The 12,685-nt window shown below is 41.1% G+C and overlaps 1 long non-coding RNA gene across 1 annotated transcript in view; it reads right to left on the reverse strand.

The window, feature by feature from the left end:
* LOC105466532 (uncharacterized) overlaps positions 1–11,777 on the reverse strand; it is a 32,432-nt gene extending 20,655 nt beyond the window's left edge. Inside the window, exon 1 of the long non-coding RNA XR_978242.2 lies at positions 11,107–11,777. This is a non-coding gene — a long non-coding RNA (uncharacterized lncRNA). The remainder of the gene's footprint in view (positions 1–11,106) is intronic.
* Between the last annotated feature and the right edge of the window lie 908 nt (positions 11,778–12,685).

A 12,685-nucleotide genomic window follows, 5' to 3' on the forward strand; every position in this document is an offset into this window, starting at 1 on the left:
CCAATTTCTTTTCCCAGTATATTGCCAAAGATTCTGCAGTTTTGATAATCACGCCAAGCAAATATGAGTTTGTTAAATTATTTCTCCAAGATATAATTTATTGATATTAAATTTTAGCATTAGAATAAATGTTTATGAAAACACAATCAGGATTCAAAATAAAAAAACTTAATTTAGTACATAAATGATATGAACAAAATGCATGAAGTACCAAGCTTCAAATGCAGTATTTCAGATCAATAGTTTATAACATTTTAATTCAACAAATGTCTGTTGAATGCTTAATATACTCATGGGCTATAGAATAAAACTAAAAAACAGAGGAAATATAATCCCTGACTTAAAGTTACAAATCATCAGACAAGCACATAGAATTCTATCATTTTTTTTTAATCTTGGGAAGGAAAATGATTTTGAAGACACTCAGCAACAGGTATGGTTTAATATAGGGCTTGGATTATTTTTTTCCTTTCCTAGTTTTACCGTATAAATAACAAGGAAATTGACATAAGAAAATATGGTGTTGAATCACAATATATGATCTTAATCAAATCCTGTAATCTCTTTTATATTCAGATCATCCATTGTTAAAATATGATTCATAACGCTTACCTCAAAAGTTAGGAAAATAAAATACTATATAAAGGATTGTGTAAACCATAGCATACTGTGGAAACTAAATTTGATCATCTACGGGAAATTAATATTTATATTTAAAGCATAGAGACCTATTTGTAGTCAATTACACCTTGCTATTACCTGAGGAAAACGCAAAGGAAGATTCATTGCAGTGTACCTGTGGAGAGTCACAGGCCATGCCGGGAGACCGTAAATACACAACCTCAATTACTCGTCATCATACCTCTACAAATGGTCATCGCATAATATGAGGAAGCTGAGTGTCAACGTGACTCTATGACATCTCTGAGGCCATAGCATTAAAACATAGCAGAACTTAGGTCTCATTTCAAACTTAAGTCTTTCTAGCTTGAAAAGCTCTTTTCCATACCTCCATGCCGTCTCAGCAATTTGTGTTGGCTGAATTTCTTAAGACGTGTTAATATTTTAAGTGTGATAAAATATACCTATATAAAAGTTACATAAGTTATCTGAGGTCAGGAGTTTGAGAACAGCCTGGGCAAAATGATGGAACCTCATCTCTACTAAAAATACAAAAATTAGCCGGACATGGTGGCAGGTGCCTGTAGTCCCAGCTACTCAGGAGGCTGAGGCAGGAGAATCGCTTGCACCTAGGATGCAGAGGTTGTAGTGAGCTAAGATCGCACCACCGCACTACAGTCTAGGCGACAAAGCGAGACTCTGTTTCAAAAAAAACACAAAAAAACAAAGTTATAAGCTGGGCGCAGTGCCTCACGCCTATAATCCCAGCACTTTGGAGGCTGAGGCGGGCAGATCATGAGATCAGGAGTTCAAGATCAGCCTGGCCAACATGGTAAAACCCCGTCTTGAACTAAAAGTACAAAAATTCACCGGGCATGGTGGCATATGCCACTCGGGAAGCTGAGGCAGGAGAATCTCTTGACCCAGGAGGTGGGGGTTGTAGTGAGCCAAGATGACATCACTTCACTCCAGCCTGGGTGACAGAGACTCAATCTCAAAAAAAAAATAATAAAGTTATATACGTTATCATCCTAACCATTTTTAAAAGTACAGTTCAGTGAACATTACATTGTTGTGCAACCATCATCAATATCCATCTCCAGAACCCTTTCAATTTTGTAAAACTGAAACTCTAACCATTAAATTTAAGAACCCACCATTGCTTCTCCACCAGCTGCTGACAACCCCATTCTATTTTCTGTCTCTATGAATGTGACTACTCTAAGTACACTGTGTAAGCGGGATAATTAGCCAAACACCAGGAGTTCAGTCTAGGTTCTTCTACTGGCTGCACAGAAAGCCAAGAACTGAGACGATGAGTATTGCTAAGGACGAAGGCTTTAATAGGGTGCTGCGGCCAAGGAGATGGGAGCTCAGTCTCAAATTCCTCTCTGACCAACTGAAACTAGGAGTTTATATAGCAGGGAAGGAATGTAACAATGTGTAAGCAACAATGTGTAAGGAAACAGGAACTAGTGAGGGGCAAGGAAGTGATCATGATGAATGAGGGGTCTGGCATCTCATTGTCTGGATGTGGTAACTGGGTGAGTTTCAGTTCTTTTTTTTGAGACCGAATCTGGCTCTGTCGCCCAGGCTGGAGTGCAGTGGTGCAATCTGGGCTTACTGCAAGCTCTGCCTCCCGGGTTTATGCCATTCTCCCGCCTCAGCCTCCCATGTAGCTGGGACTACAGGCACCGCCACCTCGTCCGGCTAGTTTTTTTTTTTTTTTTTTTTTTTTTTTTTTGTATTTTTTAGTAGAGACGGGGTTTCACCCAGTTAGCCAGGATGGTCTCGATCTCCTGACCTCGTGATCCGCACGTCTCAGCCTCCCAAAGTGCTGGCATTACAGGCTTGAGCCACCGCACCCGGCCGAGTTTCAGTTCTTTAATACTTTTTTTTTCAGAGGCCTGAAGGTCATTTCTTGAAGAAGGAACTCAGAAAAAACAAATACAAGTTTCAAACTTTATTTGTTTGAAAACAAATTTCTATGTTCATCGAAAAATTTAAAAAATATATATGGGACTACTGGGTCTGTTTCAGAATCATATGGTATTTATCCTTTTATGACTGGCTTATTTCACTTACCATAATGACCTACACTTGTAGCATGCATCAGAATTTCCTTCCATTTTAAGGCTGAAAAATATTTTATTGCAAGTAAATGTCATATTTTGTTTATTCCTCCAGCAACGAACACTTGGCTTACTTCCACCTTTTGACTATTGTTAGTAATGCTGCTTATGAACATAGGTGCAAAAATATCTGCATGAATGCTTCTTTTTAATTATTTTTGATATATACCCAGGAGTGAAATCACTGAATCATATGGTAATTCTATTTTTAATTTTTTGAGTAACCACCGTACTGTTTTCCATAGTGGCTGCACCATTTTATCTCCCACCAAAAATGCAAAAGTTTTCCAGTTTATGCACATCCTTGCCAATGCTTATTTTCTGATTTTTTTTAATAGTAGCAATCCTAATGGGTATAAAGTGGTATCTTAGTGTTTTGCAAGTCACGGTTTTGACTCGCATTTCTCTAACAAATAGTGATATCAAGCATCTCTCCATGTGCTAATTAGCTATGTGTGTATCTTCTTTGTAAAAATGTCTATTCAAGGCTTTTGTCGATCGTTTAATTGGGTTGTGTGTTGTGTGTATGTTTTAAGAGTTCTTTATATATTCTTAATATTAACTCTAATCAGTTATATTACTTGCAAATGTTTCCCATTTTGTGGGTTGCCTTTTCACTCCGCTGATTATAGCCTGTTCTGCACAGAAGTTTTTAACTTTGGTGTAGTCCAATTTACTTTTCTCTGTTATCTATGCTTTTATTGTCATACCAAAAAAAATCATTGCCAAATCCAGTGTCACGAAGCTTTCCCCTTATATTTTTGTTTAAGAGTTTTATAGTGTTATCTCTTATGGGTTAGGTCTTTGATCCATTTTTAGTTAATTTTTTGTATATGGTCTATGGTAATGGTCCAACTTAACTTTTGCATGTGATTACCTTATTTACTCAGGACCAGTGGTTGAAAAGACTGCCCTTTCCCTATTGAATGTTCTTGGCACCCTTGTTGAAATCATTTGACCATGTATGTCAAAGTTTATTTCTAGGCTCTCTATTCCATTTCATTGGTCTATATTCCTGTCTTTATGAGAATAACCACTGTTTTGATTACTGTAGCTTTGCAGTGAGTTTTTAAATCAAGAAGTATGAGACCTCTAAACTTTGTTTTTCTATTTCAAGATGATTTTGGCTATTATAGATTCCTTTAATTTCCATTTGAATTTAACAATGAATTTTTCCATGTCTGCAAAACAGGTTTGAGATTTTGATAGGGATTGCATTGAATCTGTAGATCATTTTGGGGAAGACTAACATCTTAACAACATAACTGTTCTAAGTCATGAATATTGATGTCTTTCCACTTATGTATATCTTTCTTTTATAGTTTTCAGTGTACAAGTCTTTTGCCTCAGTGGTTAAGTTTGTTCTTAAGTATTTTATTCTTTTTAATGCTATTGTAAATTGAATTGTTCTTAATTTCCTTTGAGTTACTCATCATTAATATATATAAATGCAATTGATTTTTGTGTGTTGATTTTGGATTCTGCAACTTTGCTGAATTCATTTTTATGTAACAGTTATGGTTTTCTACACATAAGATTATGTGATCTGTGAACAGAGATAAATTTACTTCTTCCTTTCTCATGTGGATGACTTTTATTTCTTTTTCTTACCTAATTACTCCAGGTAGGACTTGTAGTCCTAATACTAATTAGAATAGAAATGGTGAAAGAGGGCATCCTTGTCTTGCTCCTCTTAATCTTAGAGGGAGACCATTCAGTCTTTAACCATTGAGTAGGATGTTAGTTGTGGAGTGTTTATATTTGGCCTTTACTATGTTGACAAAGTTTCCTTCCATTACTAGTTCGTTGAGTGTTTTGCAGTAAGAGCATCTTGTCAAATTTTTTTTTCTGCATCAGTTGAGATTATCACGTGGTTTTTGTTCTTCATTCTGTGAAAGTAGGGTGTTACTTTGATTTTCATATATTGAACCATTCTTGCATTCCAGGATTAAAGCCCACTTTGTAATAATGTAAAATCTTTTTAATGTCTTGTGAATTCAGATTACTAGTATTTTATTGAGGATTTCTGTATCAGTATTAATCAGGGATATTGGTCTGTACTTTCTTTTCTTGTAGTGTATTTGTCTGATTTTGGTATCAGGGTAAATCTGGTCTCATAGATTGAGTTTGGCAGTACTCCCTCCACTTTGCTTTTTATTAAGAGTTTGAGAAGGATTTGTTTTAATTGTTCTTTAAATGTTTGCTAGAATTATCCAGTGAAGCCATCTAACCCTTAGCTTTTCTTTGCTGGGAGGTTATTACAGAGTTAATCTCCTTACTGTTAAGTCTGTTTAGATATTCTGTTTCTTCGTGATTCAATCTTGGCCATTTGTTTCTAGGAATTTGTCCATCTCACCGAAGATGTTGTTTGTATAAAATTATTCATAGTCCTCTTTTATAATCCTTTTTATTTCTGTAAAATTGATAGTAATGTCTCCTCTTTCACTTCTGATTTTCAGTTTTTTGAGTCTTCTTTCTTCCTTAATCATTCTAGCAAAAAATTTCTCAATTTTGTTAACCTTTTTGAAGAACCAATTCTTTGTGTAAAAAGTTTTTTATTTAACTTTACTATTTTGTTTTTATTCAAATTTATTATCTTGAAAATACATTTGCATATTAAAATATACAGCCAGATGCAGCAGCCTATGCCTGTAATCCCAGCACTTTGGGAGGCTGAGGCAGGCAGATCGTCTGAGGTCATGAGTTCAAGACCAGCCTGGCCAACGTGGCCAAATCCTGCCTCCACTAAAAATCAAAAAAAAAAAAAAAAAGCTGGATATGTAGTCACAGTTACTCAGGAGGCTGAGGCAGGAGAATTGCTTGAACCCAGGAGGCAAAGGCTGTAGTAAGCCGAGACTGCACCATGGCACTCCAGCCTGGATGACACAGTGAGACTCTGTCTCAGAAAATGTGTGTATATATATCTATAATAGAACTAATCATGCATTTAGTAAATGGCGCATCCATGATAAAATACAAGCTTTCCTAACTTAAATACCATGATCTGTTCACCCAATATGTGTCTGGAATTTATTTCTTCCCATGGGTTCCTGGTCTTGCTGACTTCAAGAATGAAGCTGTGGACGCTCACAACAAGTCATACAGCTCTCAAAGCTGGCACCTCCAGAGTTGTTTGTTCCTCCTGGTGGGTTAGTATCTCGCTGACTTCCGGAATGAAGCTGCAGACCCTGGCGGTGTTACAGCTCATAAAGGTAGTACAGACCCAAAGAGTGAGCAGCAGCAATATTTATTGTGAAGAGTGAAAGAACAAAGCTTCCACACCATGAAAGGGAACCCCAGAGGGTTGCCTCTGCAGGCGCCAGTGGTCAGCTTTTATTCCCTTATTTGGCCCCACCCATGTCATGCTGACTGGGCATTTTACAGAGCGCTGATTGGTCCGTTTTTACAGAGTGCTGATTGGTGCATTTACAAATCTTTAGCTAGACACAGAGTGCTGATGGGTGTGTTTATAATCCTCAAAGTCCCCACACGACTCAGAAGCCCAGCTGGCTTCTCCTCAGTATGTAGTTAGTTCTAACTCCACTTTTAGAACCTTAAATATCATATTTAATATAACTGATGGTAAGGTAAAAGATGAGGTTGTTTAAAAAGTAAAATCACTACTCAGTGAACATGCTCACTTTTAACACATAACTGGGACAATAGAGAATTATGAAACTACCCTGATATGTAGATCCCAGGGAAGAGGAGGGACCAACAAGTTAGAAAACAGGTCAGTAAAAATGTTCCTAAAGACAGACTAAGTGTAGACTAATATGTACATAGGGGGATGGGAGAGGTTGATAGGACTGTGTTTGCCTCTGCCATTTTGGGGCTCCATCCCCAGTACCACTTTTCTTAGCAATAGTGGATTTATTCCTGTGAAATGTCAGTTTGTTCTATAGAGCAATTTCTCTCCAAAACTTTATAGACATCATTTTCCAGGATAAAATGAATAGTTACAGAATAAGTATTATAAGGCCAAATCTGTTAAACGCCTCTTAAAAATCAGGCAAGCCTCCGTCTATATGTGTATGTGCCAGACCCGTCATTTCTATCCGTATTTGTCAAAGGATTTCCAGACTATTAGCATACTTGGCATTCGTTTAATTAACACTGGAGCTTGTAAATCAAAGTGAAGACTTAAATGTATCCTGTGAGACTCATGTTTCTCACTGCTGAGAATAACTGCACTTTATAAAGAACTGAAAATTGGCAACTAAGAGTACAAATTTGGATAATTTGACAATAGTCGTTATGCCTATTAATTATCTTTTAAAAAATACATAAAATATTTTATTATCTACAATTAGATGACACAAATTTTATAGAATTGAGAATATTGATCTTTTTATCTTAAATTTTGCGGATTTGGTTTATTTTCATATTACCCAGCAATTATATTTAAAAGCAGAACTTAATCCTCACTCACAAAATCATACAATCATTTAGTAAGGAGGAAGACTAGTGGTTTTCTTGTTCTGCTTTGGAGAGATCTACCCACTGTTTTAATAGAATCTTATTTAAAAACCTCTTTAGTAACCAAAATTTTGCTGCTTTTTTTTTTTTTTTCCAGTGCTAAGTCATTTTAAGGTCAGTTTTGTACCTTTTATCAGATGGGCATTCTTTGTTTCTATTAATAACATGTTCTCTAGTTTTGTGGTTTTTTTTTTTTTTTTTTTTTTTTTTGCCACAGTCTCGCTCTGTCACCCAGGATGCAGTGCAGTGGTGCAATCTCTGGTCACTGCAAGCTCCACCTCCCAGCTTAAGGCGATTCTCCTGCCTCGGCCTCCCGAGTAGCCAGGACTACAGGCATCCACCACCACGCCTAGCTAATTTTTTGTATTTTTAGTAGAGATGGGGCTTCATTATGTTGACCAGTGTGGTCTCAATCTCCTGACCTGTGATCCACCCGCCTCCGCTTTCCAAAGTGCTGGGATTACAGGCGTGAGCCACCAGGCCCGGTCCACGTTGTCTAGTTTTTTGAGATTTCATAAATGTATCAGCCTATCCAGTTTCGAAGCCTTTGTGCTGCTCTGTGCCAGCAGGGGGCGCCAGTGAACCTGATCCAGGGGTATCATTCAGTCCCAGAGCCTGGCGTGAAACAGCCTGGAACGTGTGAGGGAGGGAAAGGAGCTTGCTCAAAGATCACTGTCCCTTAGATCTGTTCTTAGGGTTCAGTGGGGCAAATCACGGGACCACCATTCTCCCAATCATGGAGCTTGGGCTCAGCGTCCTCTTTTCTCCTTTGGACTCATATGTCGTCGGCTCTAATTTACCGGATATTGCCTTCCTCCTAGCTGTTCACATTGCCATTGTCTTCACCAGCCCCTGCTTGGCACATAGCAGTAAACACTGAACACATCTCCCTTCTTCAGCTCTATACTAACAGAGTTCTATCTGTATTTGTCTCTAATCAAGTCTTCATGCTTCTTGGTGTGGATTCTTTCTTATTCTTAATTTTTGCCTTTATTGGTTGGTTGGTCTTATTGTTCTTTGCAAAACACAATATGTTTACATTTGAAAATTAATTACCAAGTTGAAAATCAAGAGTTTCGCATGAAATTCTAGATTTTTAGGTTCTTAAAATGTAACCAATTACCCCCATTTTTCTGTTTTTTTTTTTTTTTTTTTTTTTTTTTTGAGACAGTTTTGCTCTTGTTGCCCAGGCTGGAGTGCAGTGGCACAATCTCAGCTCACTGCAACCTCCACCTCCCGGGTTCAAGCGATTCTCCTGCCTCAGCCTCCTGAGTAGTTGGGATTACAGGCACCTGCCACCACACCCAGCTAATTTTTGTATTTTTAGTAGAGACAGAGTTTCACCATGTTGACCAGGCTGCTCTCTAACTCCTGACCTCATGATCCTCCCAACTTAGCCTCCCAAAGTGCTGGGATTACAGGCATGAGCCACTGCACCCGGCCCCAAGTACCCCTATTTTTCTACGGGTGATTTAATTATATTTTTCCCTCTCTGCTTTTAGTTAGCTCTGCTGAAATGCAAATATAATCTCTCACTTCTCCCTCACCGGACATTGCCTGCACGGCAAGTTCCTCTAACTTCGTGCTCTAAGACAGATGTCTCCTCCAGAGCTGACGGTGGATTTACAGACCGAAGCATGCCCCCATGGGACTCTCACCTCCAGGGACGTGCCGCAGAACTGCCATCCTCCAGTGGTGACCTAGGAACTCACACCCACCAGGACAGCATGTCGAAAGCATGCCCACTTGGCTAGTTTTACAACTTAACTCTGCACAGGAAGGTGCCAGCTCAACTGCCTGGTAGTGATAGGTGACAAAGTGCTAGCTGCCCTCACTCTCAGGGCCTCCGGCCTTGGCTTCCATACTGGCAGTGCTTGAGGAGCCCTTCAGCCCGCCACAGCACCATGAGAGCCCCTCTCTGAGCTGGCTGAGGCTGGAGCCTCCTCCCTCTGTTGCGCGGAGGTGTGGAGGGAGAGGCACAGGTGGGAACCTGGGCTGCGCTCACAGGACGGTGTGAGTTCCGGCGGGCGCGGGCGCAGGCTCCGCAGGCCCTGCACACTGAGCGGCCTTCAGGCACTGCGGGCCCAGGGCAGTGAGGGGCTCAGCAGCTGGGGAGGTTGCGCAGGGTCCCCCAGCAGTGCCTGCCCGCCTGCGCTGCACTCAAGTTCTCCAGGGGTTTAGCTGCCTCCCTGTGGGGCAGGGCTCTGGACCTGCAGCCTGCCCTGTCTGAGCTACTTCCCCTGTGGTGGGCTCCCATGCGACCTGAGCTCCACCTGACCTGCTTCAGGGCGCCCAGTTCCATCCACAGCCCAGGGGCTGAGGAGAGCAGGCCAGTGGCTTGGGACTGGCAGGCAGCTCCACCTGCAGCCCCACTGCAGGATCCACTGGGTGAAGCCAGCTGGACTCCTGAAGGGGATGGGGACTTGGAGAACTTTTATATCTAGCTAGAGGATTGTAAATGCACCAATCAGCACACTGTCTAACTCAAGGTTTGTGAATACACCAATTGGTACTCTGTATCTAGCTAACTCTGTAGCTAGCTAGCACTCAGTGCCTCTGTGTCTAGCTCAAGTATTGTAAACACACCAATCAGCACTCTGTCAAAACAAACCAATCAGCTCTTCGTAAAATGGACCAATCAGCACTCTGTGTCTAGTTCAGGGTTTGTGAATAAACCAATTGGTACTCTGTATCTAGCTAACCTAGTGGGGATTTGGAGGACTAGCACTCTGTGACTTTGTGTCTAGCTCAAGAATTGTAAATGCACCAATCAGCACTCTGTATCTATCTCAAGGTTTGTAAATACACCAATCAGCACTCTGTGTCTAGCTCAAGGTTTGTAAACACACCAATTGGCACACTGTATCTAGCTAACTGTATCTAGCTAACTAGCACTCTGTGACTCTGTGTCTAGCTCAAGGATTGTAAACGTACCAATCAGCACTCTGTCAAATCGGACCAATCAGCTCTCTGTAAAGCGGACCAATCAGCCGGACGTGGGTGGGGCCAGATAAGGGAATAAAAGCAGGCTGCCATAGCCAGCCAAGGGCGACCTGCTCCGGTTCCCTTCCACACTGTGGAAACTTTATTCTTTTGCTCTCTGCAGTAAATGTTGCTGCTGCTCAATCTTTGGGTCCATGCTGCTGTTATGAGCTGTAGAGCTGTAACACTCACCGTGAAGGTGTGCAGCTTCATTCCTAAAGCCAGGGAGACCACTCACCCACCTGGAAGAACGAACAGCTCCAGACGCGCTGCCTTTAAGACCTGAGACACTCACCACAAAGGTCTGCAGCTTCACTCCTGACAGCAAGACCACGAACCCACCAGAAGGAAGAAGCTCTAGACGCATTTGAATGTCTGAAGGAACAAACTCCGGACACACTATCTTTAAGAACTGTAACACTCACCCTGAGGGTCCGTGGTTTCATTCTTGAAGTCAGTGAGACCCAGAACCCACCAATTCAGGACACAGTAGGTAACTGACCAGAGCAGGGGGACCCTGCCCTTGCTCGTTTCCTCCCTTACCATATGAAAATGCCCACTTTTTGTAACAGAGGAGAAGCGGCACATTCAAGGGCAGGATGCTTTGCCCCTTCCCCCAAGCTAGCTTCAGAATAAATTCACTTATTTTGGATCAGATATCCCTCTTGTGAACTGGACTGTACGTGCAGTGAGCAAGTAACGTGCATTTCAATTACAAATTATAGAAGACCTGGCCACTCAGAGTAGATGGCCTCATCTAGTTTCCTATCAGAGAGAGCAATGAAAGTTTCTGCTTTTTAAAGAAATAAACGGCTTGTCTTGAGACTAGGAGAATTGGGCATTCTACCCCTTTTCGGCATGACTTAAACTTACTACCAATGTAAAGACTTACCTCGTTCTTGGATACAAACAAGCTCTGAAAAGCAAAGGCTGCCTGAGCAGCTTATTGCACGGAGGAAGCAGGAGAAAAGATTATGTGAATATCATGCAGGTTGCGATGAAGAATAAAAACAGGAAAGTATCCATCGAAGATGTGATTTTCCCTATGTAATCAATAATTTAGTCATTCTTACTCCATGAGACAGGGTAAGTACAGAAGAAGGTATCAGTGGCTAGAAGATTCCCTTTAGTAGACATCTCCTCAGGGATCTGTGAAGACAGGAATCTCAGCCCGTGTTACAAATCAAAGGCCATTGATGACCATGGTGTCTGAAGTTGCCAATAGCCCACCCCTTTAATTCTCATAATCACTTCAATTGTTGCGCGCATTGTATGTAGTTACTGCTTGTCTCCTCCCACAGAATGTTAAGACCCATGACAGAAGAGACCATATCCATCTTTTTAGAAAAGTCCTTGACCTTATAATACTCATTCAAAAATGGTTATGGAATTGATGAATCCTACAATCTGAAAAAAAGTTAATACTCTGTCTTCTGAAAAACAAAAACAATACAAAACAAGTGCATTATCTTCGATGGCCTGCAGTATAATCAATGGCCTGCAGTATAATAATACTAAAAATTCTAGCATTACTTTCCAGGTCTTGAGGACCTGAATGATCTGTTCCAAATCTAGTATCCTATGTTTCTTTCCAAATCCTTCTGTCTAGACATCCTGTGCTCCAGCTGCAGAGAGCACTTTCATTCCCTTGGCTTATTCTTTTTTTTTTTTTTTTTTGAGAGGGAGTCTCTCTGTCACCCAGGCTGGAGTGCTGTGGTGTGATCTTGGCTCACTGCAACCTCTGCCTCCCAAGTAGCTGGGACTACAGGCACGTGCCACCACGCCCGGTTAATTTTTTGTATTTTTAGTACAGACGGGGTTTCGCCATGTTGGCCAGGATGGTCTCGATCTGACCTTGTGATCTGCCCACCTCGACCTCCCAAAGTGCTGGGATTACAGGCATGAGCCACCGTGCCCGGCCCAGGTTATTCTTCTAAACTGTTCAGACCATCTCACATTGCATCTTTTGGTCATGCACTCTTTCGCTTAATCTTTACCTTTTCTCTTCCACATCATCTTACAAAAACCACCCAGATGGCATGTTCTCACTGACATTTCCACCATTCCCCTTAGAATGAACCTCTCTCCTCTGATTTCCTGTGGTATATCACAACATGCATTTTAATCTTTCCCACACTTACTGCGTTGTATTACTCTCTCCTCCATCTAACTGGAAACTCATTGTGAAGAGAGAGATTTGGATATCCACCTTCCTATTTACTTGCCCAGATGTCTATCATGGTACCTTCCTTATCCCAGGAGGATGATGAACATTGGCAGGCATGCCCAGCTGAAAGCTGATGCAGCGAGAACATTGGCAGGCATGCCTGGCTGAAAGCTGATGCACCGAGGCCTGCTCCATGCTAAGGCTGTAATTCTCCCCAGGAATCTTCATTCTGGTCTTCAAGTATTCAAGGTAAACAGTCAGTTGTAGGCAATAATGTCATGTGACTTCTTCTGTAATTCCTCCT

Source organism: Macaca nemestrina, chromosome 3 (genome assembly GCF_043159975.1).
Source record: "Macaca nemestrina isolate mMacNem1 chromosome 3, mMacNem.hap1, whole genome shotgun sequence".
Lineage (NCBI taxonomy): Eukaryota > Metazoa > Chordata > Mammalia > Primates > Cercopithecidae > Macaca > Macaca nemestrina.